At 42.1% G+C, this 16,962-nt stretch overlaps 1 pseudogene; it reads right to left on the reverse strand.

Moving 5' to 3' along the window:
- Window positions 1-6,775, reverse strand: part of LOC139385623 (PMS1 protein homolog 1-like) — a 30,992-nt pseudogene extending 24,217 nt beyond the window's left edge.
- Between the last annotated feature and the right edge of the window lie 10,187 nt (window positions 6,776-16,962).

Consider the following 16,962-nt stretch of genomic DNA (forward strand, 5'->3'; position numbering starts at 1 on the left):
ACTATCCTCACACATGGAAGAAGTAGTTCCAGGGACACATAGCTTTGTTTTAGATTGGCACACTGATCATTTTAATGAGCAATACAAAACTTCTCATAACTTTTAAAACACATAGTAAATGGAAAGCCAGTTCATTGATGCAACACTGTTTGAGGTTTTGCGGGTACATGTGGTTTCCTCTCGTTCAGCTCATTATCTACTCATTAGGTCAGGTTATGAGAGAACCAATGGCACCTTTGCTCAAAAGGGCATGGTTGTGGGTTGACACGTTGCCAAAATAAGTGTAACATTTTGTTCCACAAGGGGCATGGCTCCTCCATCAACTTGCCAGAGTTGTGTGTGGAATCTTTGAACTGGATTCCGTGATCGCTAAGCTTCGGCCAGAGAAGGGGGAGGCAATAAGTGTTCTTTCATTGCTACAGGGAGTAGAGGACAAAGGCCAAAGGTCCTTGTCATAACTGGGCTCCAGAGTCCTGCTGCAAAATAACAACAAAGGAAACGGGGGAAAAGGGACTTGCGCTCCATATCTGTCAGGCCACATTAGCCGGGAGATGCACGGCAGGTAGCAGCCACACAACGCCTACCGTGACCAAGCAGAAACTTAACGCTCCACAGCCAACTCAATTACCAGCAGCAAAGCAAATCTCTCTCGCACAGAAGGAGAAAAGGGCATGGACATAGCTGCCCAACAGCCAGCCAACATCACATACTGGCTTGAAATCAAGAGTTCTTGATGCAGCCATTTTACAAGCTTGCTGTCTAGTATTTTCTCTTGGGTTTTTCACTTTGCAGTCAGTCACAGACTGTGGTGGACCTGTTTGTTTTGCAGCTCAACCACCACCTTCCAGAGAAAGGTTCATGCAGACTGTGGAACACACCCAGGGTATGGGGAGAGGGTCTCTGGGACCCCTGGTGTTGGCCAAGACTGGAGGGCAGTGGGAGGACGAGTGGCTGGGTGCCAGTGCAGCCGTGCTATGTCTCTCTATGACGCTAGGCCATCCACATGCACCACGGGCCACAAATTAGACACACCCTATCTTTAATGGTGCCCAGTTTTGCATCACTCATTGTACTCCTGGTTAGGAGAAAATGCCAATCTCAGGGCACTTATTGTAAAGCAAAACAATGTGACATGTACTTTTGGGAGATATGGAAGTCTGAATTGAATCAGTGAAATAGAAATTGGTGTCATTGAGCACTGCAGGAAAGGACATAACGGCAAGAGCAGCAATATTTAAGTCAAGCTTCGTGTGGACACCTCCAAGAACAGCTGCCATCAATATAACTGTCTGCATCTGCATCATTTCCAATCGCCATAAAAAAAGATTATGTCAACATATATATTTTTATATATTTTCCTTTATTATTTTACCTTAACCCTACTACCCCTCCCCTGACTGGAGTAAACGAATGGACATCTGCACCTAGGCTTCTACTTGCAGCTTATACATACTATATACACTTTATAGACACAGTATAGTTTACAATAGTTATCTTTCGTTTGTATTTAGTCTCATCCTTCAGCTACCCTCAACCTCTCCCCTCTATCTCTGAAGACCATCCAGTTTTGATTTCTATTTGCCATATATATTTAAACTGTACTGTTTCACAAAAGTTCTGGACCTCCATACATTTTACAGACAGTATATTTTAAATGATTTATGTTCTTTCTAGTTCCACCCTTCAGCTCCACTCAACCTCTCCCATCTATCTCTGAACACCATCCAGTTTCGATTTCTATTTGACATATGTTTTTCAACTGTGCTGTTTCACAAAAGTTCTGAACCTTTCTATTCTCATATTTTATTTTAAAATCACCCAGCAGTGCTATTCGCAGAGTTAGCTCCAGATAAGTGTTGCAATTCTTCAGCCATTCCTGAACCTTCGATCAAAGACAAGCTACATGTGGACAGTATCAAAACAAATGATCTAACGTTTGTCTCTCCGCAGGCAAAACCTGCAATAAAATACAAATCTTTGTCCTTAACTTATTTAGCATTGTTACGTGACATTTCTGTGGTATAAGAGTGTTGTTTTATCTCTGATGACTGGTTTGGATGGACCAGGGCCATGGCTGAGTGATGCTGGTGTTCGACTGACCTCTGGTTGTTCTTGTTGATGGTGGACTGAAAAGCAGGTGGGCCACAGCGTTGGGCCCCAGCGTAGCCATGAGAGCAATCCTGTGATCGGACACCTTGGCCTTCTGCCACACCACCACCTGCAACAACACGCAGCAGCTTATTTTCAGTCCGCCTAAAAAAAGACCACCTGCCGGATCTCGCAGCAGACCCTGATGACCAATCAAAGCCTCTTCTCTAGCACTTCCCGTACCTGTGTGGATCGCTCGGAGAGAGGTTCAACAATAGTCCTACTCGCACGGGACTTGCATTACTATAGAACGTAGGTTATGTAATTATTAACCCCCAGTATGTCTGTTTTTCCCCAGAGGATGATTCGGACGGGATTCGTTTTCACCAAACTGCCCCCTGTAATTATTTTTTCCCCCATTATGACAGAAGCCTGGAGGCTGTTCTAGGATATTTCAACTTGTCTAAGGATAGCCTAATAATGGCTTTCAGTTGGGAGAATGTCAAAATAACATCAATAAGAACCGTGAACTAACTGCGTGCAGACATTTAATTAACTGACGTTTTTGGCAATTTATCAATTCATTGGCACAATATCATCCGCTTCATCTTTAAAAAGAGTAAAAAGCTGATGAGACAAAACAGATCATTCATCTGTAGGGTACGTGCATAGCATTACATTTTAAGCATCCATTTGTTCCCATGTTCTAACCCAAACTGCAAGCAGCACCTGCAAAACACAGTAATACCCCTAAGTATTATCAGAGGACCTTGGAGTCTGCATGCCAAAAAAAACAGTAGGTTATTCTGGCTGGAATTATCACTCTCCCATCACGTGAAAATGATTGACATGGCATATTCGCACGGGTGTGGTGTTTGTGCTGTGCACATAATTACATTACCCGACCTCCCCCAGTAAAACTAATCCTGTCCGAACAGGGCTCATCTGTTCTAAAAAGGCCTAAACCAGACCAGAGGTGTTTGGGGATGACTAGAGAACAAGCTACTGTGTGATGATGCCTATGTCAGGTCACAAACTGTGAGAGCAGTTCGACTGAATAAACGGACCGTACTTCACACCATTCCCAAATCAGCATGTTGTCTGAACATATTATTCAACCCACTGGATCAATGTACACTACATAATGAAAGCAGATACACAGTGACCACAAGGTTACACAATCTTCCTCATCTCTGTGCAACCTCCACCGAGGCTTGGAATCCTCTACTTTTCCTTCATGTCCGATATATGTGAGAGAAAATTAGTCCAACACTAAATGAGAACACATATTTTCACACCCACGGGTGGGCTTGTCGTTGATGTGTCCACCAGCGAGTATATCTCCTGGGTGTTGATTTCTGAAAGTATGCTGTCCGCAGCAGCACACGTCTCCGCTATGAAATATGCAATTTGGTGACTGTAAACGGATCACACCCGTAAACAGCACTTGGAGAAGCCATGAAACCCAACACAGGCCGAAGTGCAAAGTTCGGGATACAGATATGCCTCCCATGTGCTGATGCCATGAAATGGGGGCACGCTCCTCCCTTGATGATGTCAGAGTGATTTCAGTGAAAAGTATACAGTGGTGTTATACCTCTGACCCCTTCCCTTAATGTTTCACTCCAAGTGGCCACTGACTGAAACTGAATCTGGGGTTAAGTCTGCAGCCCAGTGTTCTACAGCTTTCTCTGACGGTCTTCCTTTCTTCCATAACTCAGCTCCAAAGGCATCCACAGTTCACTAAATATGACTACGGGAGGGAGTGGGTTCAGGTCATGGGAAATTGCGCATCTTTTCACTGGCACCACAAAATAATCTTTGTCGTCGGGACAGCGTGCCCTGCAAGAACTGAATGGATTCCTGCACAGCATAAACATGTCAAATTCCCACACAAATGTGGTATACGAATTGGTGTGCTATTAAGGGAGAACCTGTGTAAAAAGTACTTGAATTCTCAAGATACTGCAGTGACAGCATAAGCAATGTGTTACTAGTTTTTTTTTTACGATAATTCCTTATTTCTCTGCAATACTTTGTCTCCCATTTTATCTCCTGGAAAGTTGTGATAAATGATGGAAAAAACGACATCTTTACATCGATGCCATATCTAATGAGACTTTACTTTGACAAGCAGAAACCTAGGCTAAATCACGCATTTTCCACAAAATCAATCTCATTCACAAAATAAACCCACCTGTGCTCAATATATGGACATTTTTGGTGAAAAGAAGGTAAACGCCCAAGAAATGTTGGAGGAAGGCTTTTTGACATAGATATGAGTTGTGTGGCGTGTTAAATACACTGGAACTACTCCAATGCCAGGAACTTTTAAAAGACATGGCCCATTGATGAAGCTCTAACTAATAGCAGAGAGCAGTGACAGTGTTCGAGAGAATGAAAGAGGCGTATGACTAAAAAATGTTTGCTTCACGTTTAAGCCCTATCAACGACAACACTAAAGTATCAAATCATTGATGGCATTAATGACGCTTAAGCAGTGATTAATGGAGTTGGAATGCGGGGATTGGGTTTCACCCACGGAAATGCAGACAGATGAGGACACCTTGTGGTAAGAAGTGTTATTGTGTGCAAAAAGATGAACGAAGTTGTACCTTACTGTGAGTGAGTGTGAGTCTCGGCTCTGGTTTTACAGTGGCATACGCCATGAGAAGGTCCTGCACCTTCTTCTGCTCCTCCTTGCACTTATTCATGTTGGCGCAATACTGCTTCCTCACTGGGAGATTCTTAAAAAAAGCTTCAGTGCACAGACTGTGGTACCTGAAAAGACATTAAAGCCCATGTCTACCTATAAAATGTTTCTCTGTGACGTATACATAATAAATACCATCAGAAACTGACTCCAATTTCAGTAAAAAGGGAAATGCCAAACCTTGCCCTGTGAGGGCTTCTGGGAAACGACCCTGCCCGTGAGGTCAAGCGTGTACTGGGTGCCGACGTCGTCCTCGGCAGTCTTTGTCGTGACAGCTACCTGGTGGGAGACCACGGGGAAAATCTATCACAGCTGCTTATTACCACTTTGGACTTTTTCAAGCAGAATTTAGTGTAAAAGAGAGCTGCTTCTGACCTCTGCCACAGCGCATATGGAGCCCTGGGCCTTTCCTCTGAAGCCATATGTCTCCAGGCGCTCCAGGCCATCGTGGCTGCAGATTTTAGAGGGGTAGTATTTCACAGCCATCACAGCAGTATCAGCAGCTTTTATGCCTGAGCCATTGTCTATGATTTCTATTCAATCCAGACCATAATTCCCCTAAGACACATGAAATACATAAAATAGAGAATGTTCAGTATTGTCCCTTCAAAGAGCCTTGAAAGCAGATTAGATTTTTTCTTTGTGTCATATTAACAGCTATGTGTTCTAAGTTCTTAAAGCCTCTTTTGTGGATTGATCTGATTATTATATACACTGTGTGTACAAAACATTAAGAGCACCTGCTCTTTCCATGAAAGACTGACCAGGTGAATGCTATAATCCCTTATTGATGTCACTTGTTAAATCCACTTCAGTGTAGATGAAGGGGAGGAGATAGGTTAAAGAAGGATTTTTAAGCCTTGAGACAATTGATGCATGGGTTGAGTATGTGGGGGGTGTTCCTATTAGGAAGGTGTTCCTAATGTTTGGTATACTCAGTGTATGTTAGTGTCCACTCCAGCTCCGTTTCCAATTCAATGAGGTGTAAGTACAAGAAATTATAAATTGTGCTTCAAATAAATTGGGCTCCCCAGTGGCACAGTGGTCTAAGGCACTGCATCTCAGTGCTAGAGGCATCACTACAGACCGTGGTTTGATCCCAGGCTGTATCACAACCAGACGTGATCGGGAGTCCCATAGGGTGGCGCACCATTGGCCCAGAATTGTGCGGGTTAGTGGAGGGGTAGGCCGTCATTGCCTAGTTAAATGAAGGTTAAATAAATACAAAATAAAAAACATTTGCTTCCTTCCATACAGGCAGGTTTATGTGCTAGAGATACTTGGAGGTCTTTTGATATTGATCATGTGGTGTTCAGTTCCGGGAAAATGTTTTCCTCTTGATAAGTGGATTTGCTTTCCTCTTGGCAATATAGGAGAAGTGTTGGAAATATTAGTCCAATCAAAAGGCTTCACTATGTCCTCAGAGGCTGGCTGTGCTGCCTGAAAGGATTACCGCTGACAGCTCATTAAGAAATGGCTCTGAAGTGGGCAAAGAGTGCACTCATGAGAGAGAACTCAAGTATTCCCCCATGCCAAGAAAAACAAATTCACAGAGAGAGCAGGTGAGCCGAGCCCACTCGAAATGGGAAAATATCTGAGGAATTCAGATGACATAACCATATGAGTACACTATAACCATTTCTGACAGCATTGGGAGTTGGAGAGGGTGTGTGTATAGTTACATACATTTTATCAGGACATGTTTAACAGGATACCTTTAAGTAGGCCTAATTCCAACCAGGGAAAACAAGTACAATAGCTATGTGCTTTACAATGTGACAATTTCAACATGCCATGAGTGATTTGCATGTGCTTCACTGGCAACACAAAAGGGTGAACACACTATTTTTTTTACCATTTTAATGTAAATTCTCAAGGCACCAGCACCAGCAGTTCCTTCACCACGTTTACCAAAGAGGTGATGACCTCACAGTTAGACAGAATGCGAACAGTTTCTGCAGGCAGCGGTTTCATGATTAGCTACTGTTTATGGACACCTGTAATATGGAGAAAGAAAACGTTGATGTGACATTGTTGTGCAATGAGCTGTCATTCACAACTGGAGGTTCTAGTCTGGAGTGTCCCGTTAAATTGTGGTTGAGGGCATTTTTTAACTCTAAAATGGTTCAATGAGTAAGAAATAGATGTCATTGTTGCAATAGTTTGTGAGTGGGCAACATATACTATCATCTTAAATGGGCATGTTTCATTATTTTGCCATATTAAAATAAAGTACATTGTGCTTATTTACCTAATGTGGACAGTTTGTGATACTACCTTACACAAGCTTGCATTTTCACCCATAAAATTGAGTGGAATTACACATCCTTTTTATCTCAGATTGGTGGTTTTAGTATAAAAGTAGTCATTACGATGACATAAGACTGATTGCTTCAATCGGTTCAATATCTTTGGTTTTGTAAGTCACGCGCGCTGGGATGTGTGCAGAACGGGGAGTTAATAAAATTGCCAGGAAATGGCACAGAATATTGGGGGTGGGGTCTCTATAAAAGTCGCTGGCCACACACCAATACATGGATTTGACAGTCAATCTTTCACTTAAATTATCCAACAGAAAAAGTGTTTTGTTCTCTTTTCCATGGTGGCAGTCTCCCGAAATCAACATCCGACATTGCAAAATATAGATATAAGCCTTCTACAGGTCATGCATGAGTGACGTGAATGTGCTTCACTGGCCACACTAAAGGGTGAAATACCAACCTTCTATAGGTAATTTCTACCATGTATAGGTTATTTACTTACTTAACGAACCATGTATAGATTATTCCAAGTTTCCGTGTGGTCTTTGACTAGTGTTAGTTTAAACAGCGCTACACCCCAAACGTTTTACCCTGTATTCTACTGAATTCAGCGTGATAGCCATTGAAGTTATTAAAGTGTTGCGTTTAAACGTACAGCTTTGGCGACCCACTTGAATCAAAAGGTAGCTAAACTGTTCGATACAAATTGTCCTCTAACCAGTGACGTCAAATCAAATTGTATTTGTCACTTGTGCCGAATACAAGTGTAGACTTTACCGTGAAATGGTTAATTACGAGCCCTTTCCCAATAATGCAGTTAAAAAGTACTAACATTAACAAATAGATAAACATTTAAAAAATAACAATACAAGGAGTACCGGTACGAATCAGTGTACTGGGGTACGAGGTAGTTGGGGTGATTGATTGCGGTAATATACACTTTATTCCCAGATTCCATGTTTTTTTCCAGCTGTGTTAGTTAACAGACCGTGAAACCTCATCTCCCCCTCTCCCGCAATTGATTTCAACGTGATATCGATGTGTGATTGACAAATAAATGTTGCGTTTCTCTTCCCATTTTGGCAAACCCCCACTCAAAATACATTAACTAATTGTCTGCAGGTTATGTTCCCCATTCATAGACTGGTTTTGCGTCTATTGACGGTAGAATCTTCTGACCAGTTTTGTTAGGAGTCGCGATACTTGCTCTAAACATTAACACGCATCGCTTGCGGTAGGTTACGTTTTTTGGAAAACATAAGAAACGCATCTTTCATATCAGCGAGGAATAATTTTCAAAAAACGAATGGTTAAATTACTACACACCTTTATTGTGTTAGTGTTCCCACACCGCCAACATCGCTTGTTTACTGAAGACAGATGGAAGACATTGGCGGCTATCTTGCGAGCAACGAACATCTGTGTAAGCGTAACATGGGAGGATGTCTAGTTTGTCAGCTTGTGGATCTGTGAAAAACTGCGACAGTAAGTTTATTTTTATTTTTTAAGAGTCCTTGTTGATACGAGAGATAAAGGGCATATCAGCATGTTTCGAAAACCGGGTTGAAAGTGATGATTGTTTACTTTTCTAAACGTTAATGGGTGGATGTAACCGCTGAAAACCTTACATTGTTGGGCTAGTTTCAACAGCGCATTACCCGATTTCCCCTCTAATCGATGTTTTATTACCACTTGTCAAAACAGGGTTTTTGGTGCTTGTTTAAAATGATTACTATTGTTACACATGTATGTGTAGATGGATAGCAAATTGTATGTTTAAGCTTTCAACATATCAGGATTTGTTTCTGCATACTGGATATTGATTTGGATACGTTACAACTGTGTTTTGTCATTGGGCTATTTATCAAAATGTCTAGTCAACAGGAAGCAGCGACGAAAAAATAATTGATGTTAAAAAACAACAACATTTAACTTAAGATTTAGGAATATGAATTGAACTTAATTTCCAATTGAACATTTCTAATGGTATTTAATCAGGTAAAAACGACCGAAGGAGTCCAAAAACTGCTACAATGAATTGACTTGTATGATATACCAGAAATCTCCAAAACATGCCTAGGCTGAGTAGGGTTTAATTAGTTAACTAACGTCACAGCTAACGTTAGTTATAACCTTACCTGCCAATCATTAACTCTTGAAACGAAGAACACATTTACAATACATTATGAATAGTGACTCACTGGTGGGCTGTGTAGTTGTCAATTCAAATAAATATTGTTTAATAAGGTTATTGCATTTTGCATGATAGCTGTCTCCTCTGCACTTCTTCTTCGGTTGAGTTTGATGGCGGTTGGCATCCAATATGGTGCATTACCGCCCCCAACTGAACTATGGTTTAAATGAATTACACTTTGTGATACCAAAGGGGAAATGGAAAATTAAATATTTGTAATTACCCTACCAACTAACAATACACACATTAAAACCCACCACAATATTCCACTACTTTAACCCGATCTGATCCTACCCCAGGCCATAATCTGAGAGGATCACACTACCACTCAACACACCCTGTAACTCTACTGAAGTCAAATCTCGTACCCCCAAATACTTCTCTGCAAGCTGCCACAACATCTATTTTCTGTGAAGTACGTTTCCTTTCTGTGATACAGATAACCGTTGCTATGAACGCTAAGAAGACAACCTTACTGAAACATACACTGTATCACTTATTGGCTTATTCCTCTGTTCTGGCACAGATCTACTCTTCACAGAGATCCTCTCAGAATCCCTCACCCTTAATCCACCCTCCTACTTTCTTTACTGCCTCAGCATACGACATCTTCTGCACTACTCTGACCCTGGCCACCTCAATATGCCTCTCTTGCAAAGGACACGTCCGATGCCCAGCAAAATGGGCACCCCTTCAGTTGACACAACTTTTTCCACCAAAACTACACATTCTTCTGTCCCATGTCCTCCTGCACACTTCCCACATTTTGGAATCTCCATCCTACACACTGCTGTGACATTCCCATAAACATGACACCAATAACAGTGTATTCAGCACAAAAGCTCTAACAGCATAACTCATATATATATATAGATATATAGATATATAGATATATCTATATAGATATATAGATATATATATATATATACAGTGCCTTGCGAAAGTATTCGGCCCCCTTGAACTTTGCGACCTTTGGCCACATTTCAGGCTTCAAACATAAAGATATAAAACTGTATTTTTTTGTGAAGAATCAACAACAAGTGGGACACAATCATGAAGAGGAACGACATTTATTGGATATTTCAAACTTTTTTAACAAATCAAAAACTGAAAAATTGGGCGTGCAAAATTATTCAGCCCCCTTAAGTTAATACTTTGTAGCGCCACCTTTTGCTGCGATTACAGCTGTAAGTCGCTTGGGGTATGTCTCTATCAGTTTTGCACATCGAGAGACTGAAATTTTTTCCCATTCCTCCTTGCAAAACAGCTCAAGCTCAGTGAGGTTGGATGGAGAGCATTTGTGAACAGCAGTTTTCAGTTCTTTCCACAGATTCTCGATTGGATTCAGGTCTGGACTTTGACTTGGCCATTCTAACACCTGGATATGTTTATTTTTGAACCATTCCATTGTAGATTTTGCTTTATGTTTTGGATCATTGTCTTGTTGGAAGACAAATCTCCGTCCCAGTCTCAGGTCTTTTGCAGACCATCAGGTTTTCTTCCAGAATGGTCCTGTATTTGGTCCTCATCCATCTTCCCATCAATTTTAACCATCTTCCCTGTCCCTGATGAAGAAAAGCAGGCCCAAACCATGATGCTGCCACCACCATGTTTGACAGTGGGGATGGTGTGTTGAGGGTGATGAGCTGTGTTGCTTTTACGCCAAACATAATGTTTTGCATTGTTGCCAAAAAGTTACATTTTGGTTTCATCTGACCAGAGCACCTTCTTCCACATGTTTGGTGTGTCTCCCAGGTGGCTTGTGGCAAACTTTAAACGACACTTTTTATGGATATCTTTAAGAAATGGCTTTCTTCTTGCCACTCTTCCATAAAGGCCAGATTTGTGCAATATACGACAGATTGTTGTCCTATGGACAGAGTCTCCCACCTCAGCTGTAGATCTCTGCAGTTCATCCAGAGTGATCATGGGCCTCTTGGCTGCATCTCTGATCAGTCTTCTCCTTGTATGAGCTGAAAGTTTAGAGGGACGGCCAGGTCTTGGTAGATTTGCAGTGGTCTGATACTCCTTCCATTTCAATATTATCGCTTTCACAGTGCTCCTTGGGATGTTTAAAGCTTGGGAAATATTTTTGTATCCAAATCCGGCTTTAAACTTCTTCACAACAGTATCTCGGACCTGCCTGGTGTGTTCCTTCTTCTTCATGATGCTCTCTGCGCTTTTAACGGACCTCTGAGACTATCACAGTGCAGGTGCATTTATACTGAGACTTGATTACACACAGGTGGATTGTATTTATTATCATTAGTCATTTAGGTCAACATTGGATCATTCAGAGATCCTCACTGAACTTCTGGAGAGAGTTTGCTGCACTGAAAGTAAAGGGGCTGAATAATTTTGCACGCCCAATTTTTCAGTTTTTGATCTGTTAAAAAAGTTTGAAATATCCAATAAATGTCGTTCCACTTCATGATTGTGTCCCACTTGTTGTTGATTCTTCACAAAAAAATACAGTTTTATATCTTTATGTTTGAAGCCTGAAATGTGGCAAAAGGTCGCAAAGTTCAAGGGGGCCGAATACTTTCGCAAGGCACTGTAAATATCTACATCTATCTCCTATCTATCTATCTATCTATCTATCTATCTTAACATTACTTTGTCAGGTAAAGACTCTCAATTAAAGATCAAAAGAGCAGACTGTCACCTCTGTTTCACCACGCTCCCCACCGGATCTGTGTCGCACCGATCAGCGGGCGTCACAAACACCATGAATATTCAACTTAAATTGCTCCACCTCCACACTTAACCCTACCCCAGAAATCACTCATTTCAATGGTGCCCTGTACCTAAGCACAAAGCAAGATACAGGACTTTCCCCAAGTTGTGTCGCACGGAGCACCTGCTCCCTCTGATCTGAAGAAGCACAAACATACATCACAAGTCCACTTTGGGTTACCTTCACCGACTCAACAGCACCCACCATCTTTTCCACCCAACATGAAACCACCCTTAGATCTGCCGAAAGGCCTGGTTCCACTCTCTTCAAAAATCTCACTTCCATTGGACCAAACTTATCTGTATCATAACCATGTCCATCAATGCAAGGCTCTGAGCTCCTCACAACACCTTCCACCCCTTCTATTTCACCTCCAGAACTCGAACTGGGGTACGCAACATACCCTCTCCCTTGTTATTGCTAGCGTCAACAGATTCAAACCCATCCTCTACTTCCCTCAGTCTTTTCAACCTCCTCTCTCTCTTTCCCTCCAATCCTCCTCTCTTAACGAATTACCTGACTCCTTCTGAAAATATTCAACATTTCCAACCCGAAAACTATTTTTTGGAGAGAGACATGCTAAGCCCTGTACTCCCTTCACTTCAAACTCAAGCCTGTCTCATGCCCAACTGGTTCAATAACAATGAAAATGTGCACCTTCACCCCCTCTAGCTTGTGATTCTTGTTCTTTTGGTGGTGCATAACTCCTGTGGTTGGTTGAAGGAGTCGACTCTTGCTCGACTCCCTAAACACGTTGAAACAGATGCGTACACGCCACCTCATTATTGCAGAGTCCTACTTGGAAGACCACAGGGTGGGGGTGATGGGAGTAGTGAGGTTTATAGGGAATTATTTTATTTTATTAGAAATTCAGGGTAAGTATAAGAGAACATAGTGACCGGCCTCACACTCCAGTACAGTAGGTGGCGGGGTATGCACCTGTCAGTTGGTTGCAATCTGCCAATAAAAACTTAAAGAAGAAGACAGAAGATTATTTGCGTTCTAGAGGACTGACAATTGCATGATGCTGCCTATTTGCTCATCAATTTAGCCTATAAAAAGCCTATTTTGTTAAATATTGTGTTGCAAAAGTCGAGGTCTGATATTTATTTAATCAATTTTAGAATAAGGCTCTAACGTAACAAAATGTGGAAAAAGTAAAGGGGTCTGAATACTACCCGAATGAACTCTATCTGTATCCTTTCATCATCATCAATACCGTCTCCCAGGTCTTCCTCACATTTTTGTTTTACATGTTTTGTGTCATCGGAAAAGGCCTCTATCAACCCTTGATACAGTTTGGAAATCAACTTTGGAGGTTTGTCAGACTGCCTTAAAATAGCATCTGGCTTGTCCAATGTTTGCTGGACAGAGAATAAAGTTTTGTATCTTCAAAAATTCACCTCAGCTCTGTCACAGACGGGTGTTCCCTGGCTACCTGACCCTGCTGAGACCCCTGTCACAATCTGATCCTCCTATGATGAGACCTGACAAAGAATTACCTTGGTGTACATTTATACATTACATTATCCAAGAATAAAATCAATGGTTCAATCATTTAAATGACCATTATTCACAGATCCCAGACTGTAGCTTTAAGCTTAAACTGCTGTCATGTAGCTGCTGTAGGTCTACCCATCAATTCAAGATGAAACTTTGTATCATTCACTGATATTGTTAATATACAGCAAAATTCACCTGAGCTCCATAAGACTGGTCTTCCCTGGCTGTCTGATCCTGCTGGGACCTCTGTCACCATCTGATCATGCTAAAACATCCCGACTGTGCACTAGAGGGCTGCATTCCCGCTGGATGCCTATGGGACCTGCGGGTCCTGACAGATAATTGCTGCCTGGTCAGCATTTTTCATGCTGTGGGCGGTCAAGCAGGGATGAAAATATTTTTGTTGGCCCAGATTATTTGGAAACGGTCCTCTTTCTGCTTTTTATGCGTTACCCTACCTATTGTATTAAAAGCACATATTTTGTTGCATTATCCACACACTTAGAATTCGCTGCTTCAACTTCAGTAGCCTACCTCTCCTAGTTAGGCGTGAGATTTCCAGTTCGCCTAGTATGTGGGTCTCATTGAAAATAGAGTAGGCTGCAGACATTAAATATGAAATGAACTTAAATGTGATTAGAATGTAGTTTACTACAGTTTCTGTAAATACATTTTGATAATGGAAAGAAGTGGAGGGCGCTCAACCAACGTGAGTCGAAGTGCAATCGAATAATTTATTGAAAGGGAAGACTACGCGCAACTATGGTGAGCGAGCCTTGCACCTTTTCATTTTCAATAAGTATTGATTCCCCATTTTATTTGTCTCTGCCTGCAAATTGTCCTCCTAAAAGGTAGGCTATATCCTATAGGCCTATGCAAAATGTAGCAATTGCTGTCATCGTTCATTCTGCTTCAAGTTCAATAGCCATACCAGAGAGATCAGGTGCGCGTGTGGTCTCAATTAAATAGAGTAGGCTATAGCCTATGCATGGGTGGAGAAGCACGGAGCAGTTATCTTTACAAGGACATTTACTTCCTAAATGGTTTACTACATTGCCTAGAAATAGGCCTACATATTGATCACCCATATTTCTTTGTCTGAAAACCTTCCCACTCCTAAAAGGCAGGCTATACAAATAGCTCGAGAAAGTGCAAATCTCTCCTACTCTGCTCTCTTCAAACAACATTCAGCATATTGGCTGATACAGCCCAGTAATAAAGATGGCATAATATAAGGGCCATGTGAGAATCTCTGGTCATTTTAACTATTTCCTAAGTTATTTTTGCTCATTTGATATTGCCTATTGGACGCAAAATTGCTGGGACCATGGCTGGCAAGTGAGCTGGATCACATACGCCTAAAATAGCATTGCGTGACTGAGGTTGGGTTTGGGACCATTACTTGCGGTAGCACGTGTGAGTCGGACAGAAAGCCAGTAGTTGGAGTGTGGTATGAAAAGCTTCTGGAGCGGGAGGAAGAAATTGCTCCCGCACAGACCTTAACTGTTCACCGTGACAGTGAAGCCTGTAATGTTAGAGCTGTTTATTACTGTGTCAGTGTGACAAGTAGGGAATTAGCTAGGGAAACAGACAGATCAATAACGTTACATTGGCATACTGACTAATAACTCACATTGCACCGAAAAAGCGTCAGAATATCAGTCTTCAAAAGTTTGGCTGATGGTTTCATCGTTTGATTCAGTTCTATTGTGATTGAGGCAAAAATAATAGCTAACATTAGCCAACTTTTGGCCGGCACTCCCTCTCTCTCTCTCTAATGGTACATCAACTGGCGAAAGCTAGCCAAGTTAATTTACTTCTGTTGACATGGGACAAAACAAAGGCTACAATATATTTCCATACAAACAACTGCTTTCAGATAGTAATAATAGCCACCTCATATTGCTATCTGACGGATAGCTAGAGGTTTGAGCTGACCTGGCTGTGGTATCTACTAGCTAGCGTAGTTAGTTAATTGATTCACCTCCTTTGAGATGGGATGAAACATTATGTAACATTACATGTCAGTTACAATACTAGCTCAGCACCCGAATAAACACTATTTTAGTTTATTTGTTAAGTTAAACAGCTGTTACCTTGCCAGCTACATCAGTCAATTTAAGAGTAGTCAGTTTATGCTCTGCTTGCTTTTACAACTAGGTGAGAGTGCAACACACACTATGGTCAACTCTCCAGTCCTGACCCAGCCAGCCTTCCAGAAGCTTTGTTTTCACACAGCCTGTCAGCCTGCTTTGTGGTGTCTACTGTCTAGGTTAGCATTCCAGAGGGACATCAGAGACTGTAACGTCCTTTGCTTCACTGAAACATGGCTCACTGGAGAGACTCTATCCGAAGCGGTGCAGCCAACGGGTTTCTCCACGCATCGCGCTGACAGAAACAAACATCTTTCTGGTAAGAAGAGGGGCGGGGGCGTATGCCTCATGGCCAACGTAACATGGTGTGATGAAAGAAACATACAGGAACTCAAATCCTTCTGTTCACCTGATTTAGAATTCCTCACAATCAAATGTAGACCGCATTATCTACCAAGAGAATTATCTTCGATTATAATCACAGCCGTATATATCCCCCCCCATGCAGACACATCGATGGCTCTGAACGAACTTTATTTAACTCTCTGCAAACTGGAAACGATTTATCCGGAGGCTGCATTCATTGTAGCTGGGGATTTTAACAAGGCTAATCTGAAAACAAGACTCCCTAAATTTTATCAGCATATCGATTGCGCAACCAGGGGTGGAAAGACCTTGGATCATTGTTACTCTAACTTCCGCGACGCATATAAGGCCCTGCCCCGCCCCCCTTTCGGAAAAGCTGACCACGACTCCATTTTGTTGATCCCTGCCTACAGACAGAAACTAAAACAAGAGGCTCCCACGCTGAGGTCTGTCCAACGCTGGTCCGACCAAGCTGACTCCACACTCCAAGACTGCTTCCATCACGTGGACTGGGAGATGTTTCGTATTGCGTCAGATAACAACATTGACGAATACGCTGATTCGGTGTGCGAGTTCATTAGAACGTGCGTTGAAGATGTCGTTCCCAAAGCAACGATTAAAACATTCCCTAACCAGAAACCGTGGATTGATGGCAGCATTCGTGTGAAACTGAAAGCGCGAACCACTGCTTTTAATCAGGGCAAGGTGTCTGGTAACATGACCGAATACAAACAGTGCAGCTATTCCCTCCGCAAGGCTATCAAACAAGCTAAGCGCCAGTACAGAGACAAAGTAGAATCTCAATTCAACGGCTCAGACACAAGAGGCATGGATGTCTTGCTCCCAGGCAGACTAAATAACTTTTTTGCCCGCTTTGAGGACAATACAGTGCCACTGACACGGCCTGCAACGAAAACATGCGGTCTCTCCTTCACTGCAGCCGAGGTGAGTAAGACATTTAAACGTGTTAACCCTCGCAAGGCTGCAGGCCCAGACGGCATCCCCAG

This window comes from Oncorhynchus clarkii, chromosome 3, assembly GCF_045791955.1.
Source record: "Oncorhynchus clarkii lewisi isolate Uvic-CL-2024 chromosome 3, UVic_Ocla_1.0, whole genome shotgun sequence".
NCBI lineage: Eukaryota > Metazoa > Chordata > Actinopteri > Salmoniformes > Salmonidae > Oncorhynchus > Oncorhynchus clarkii.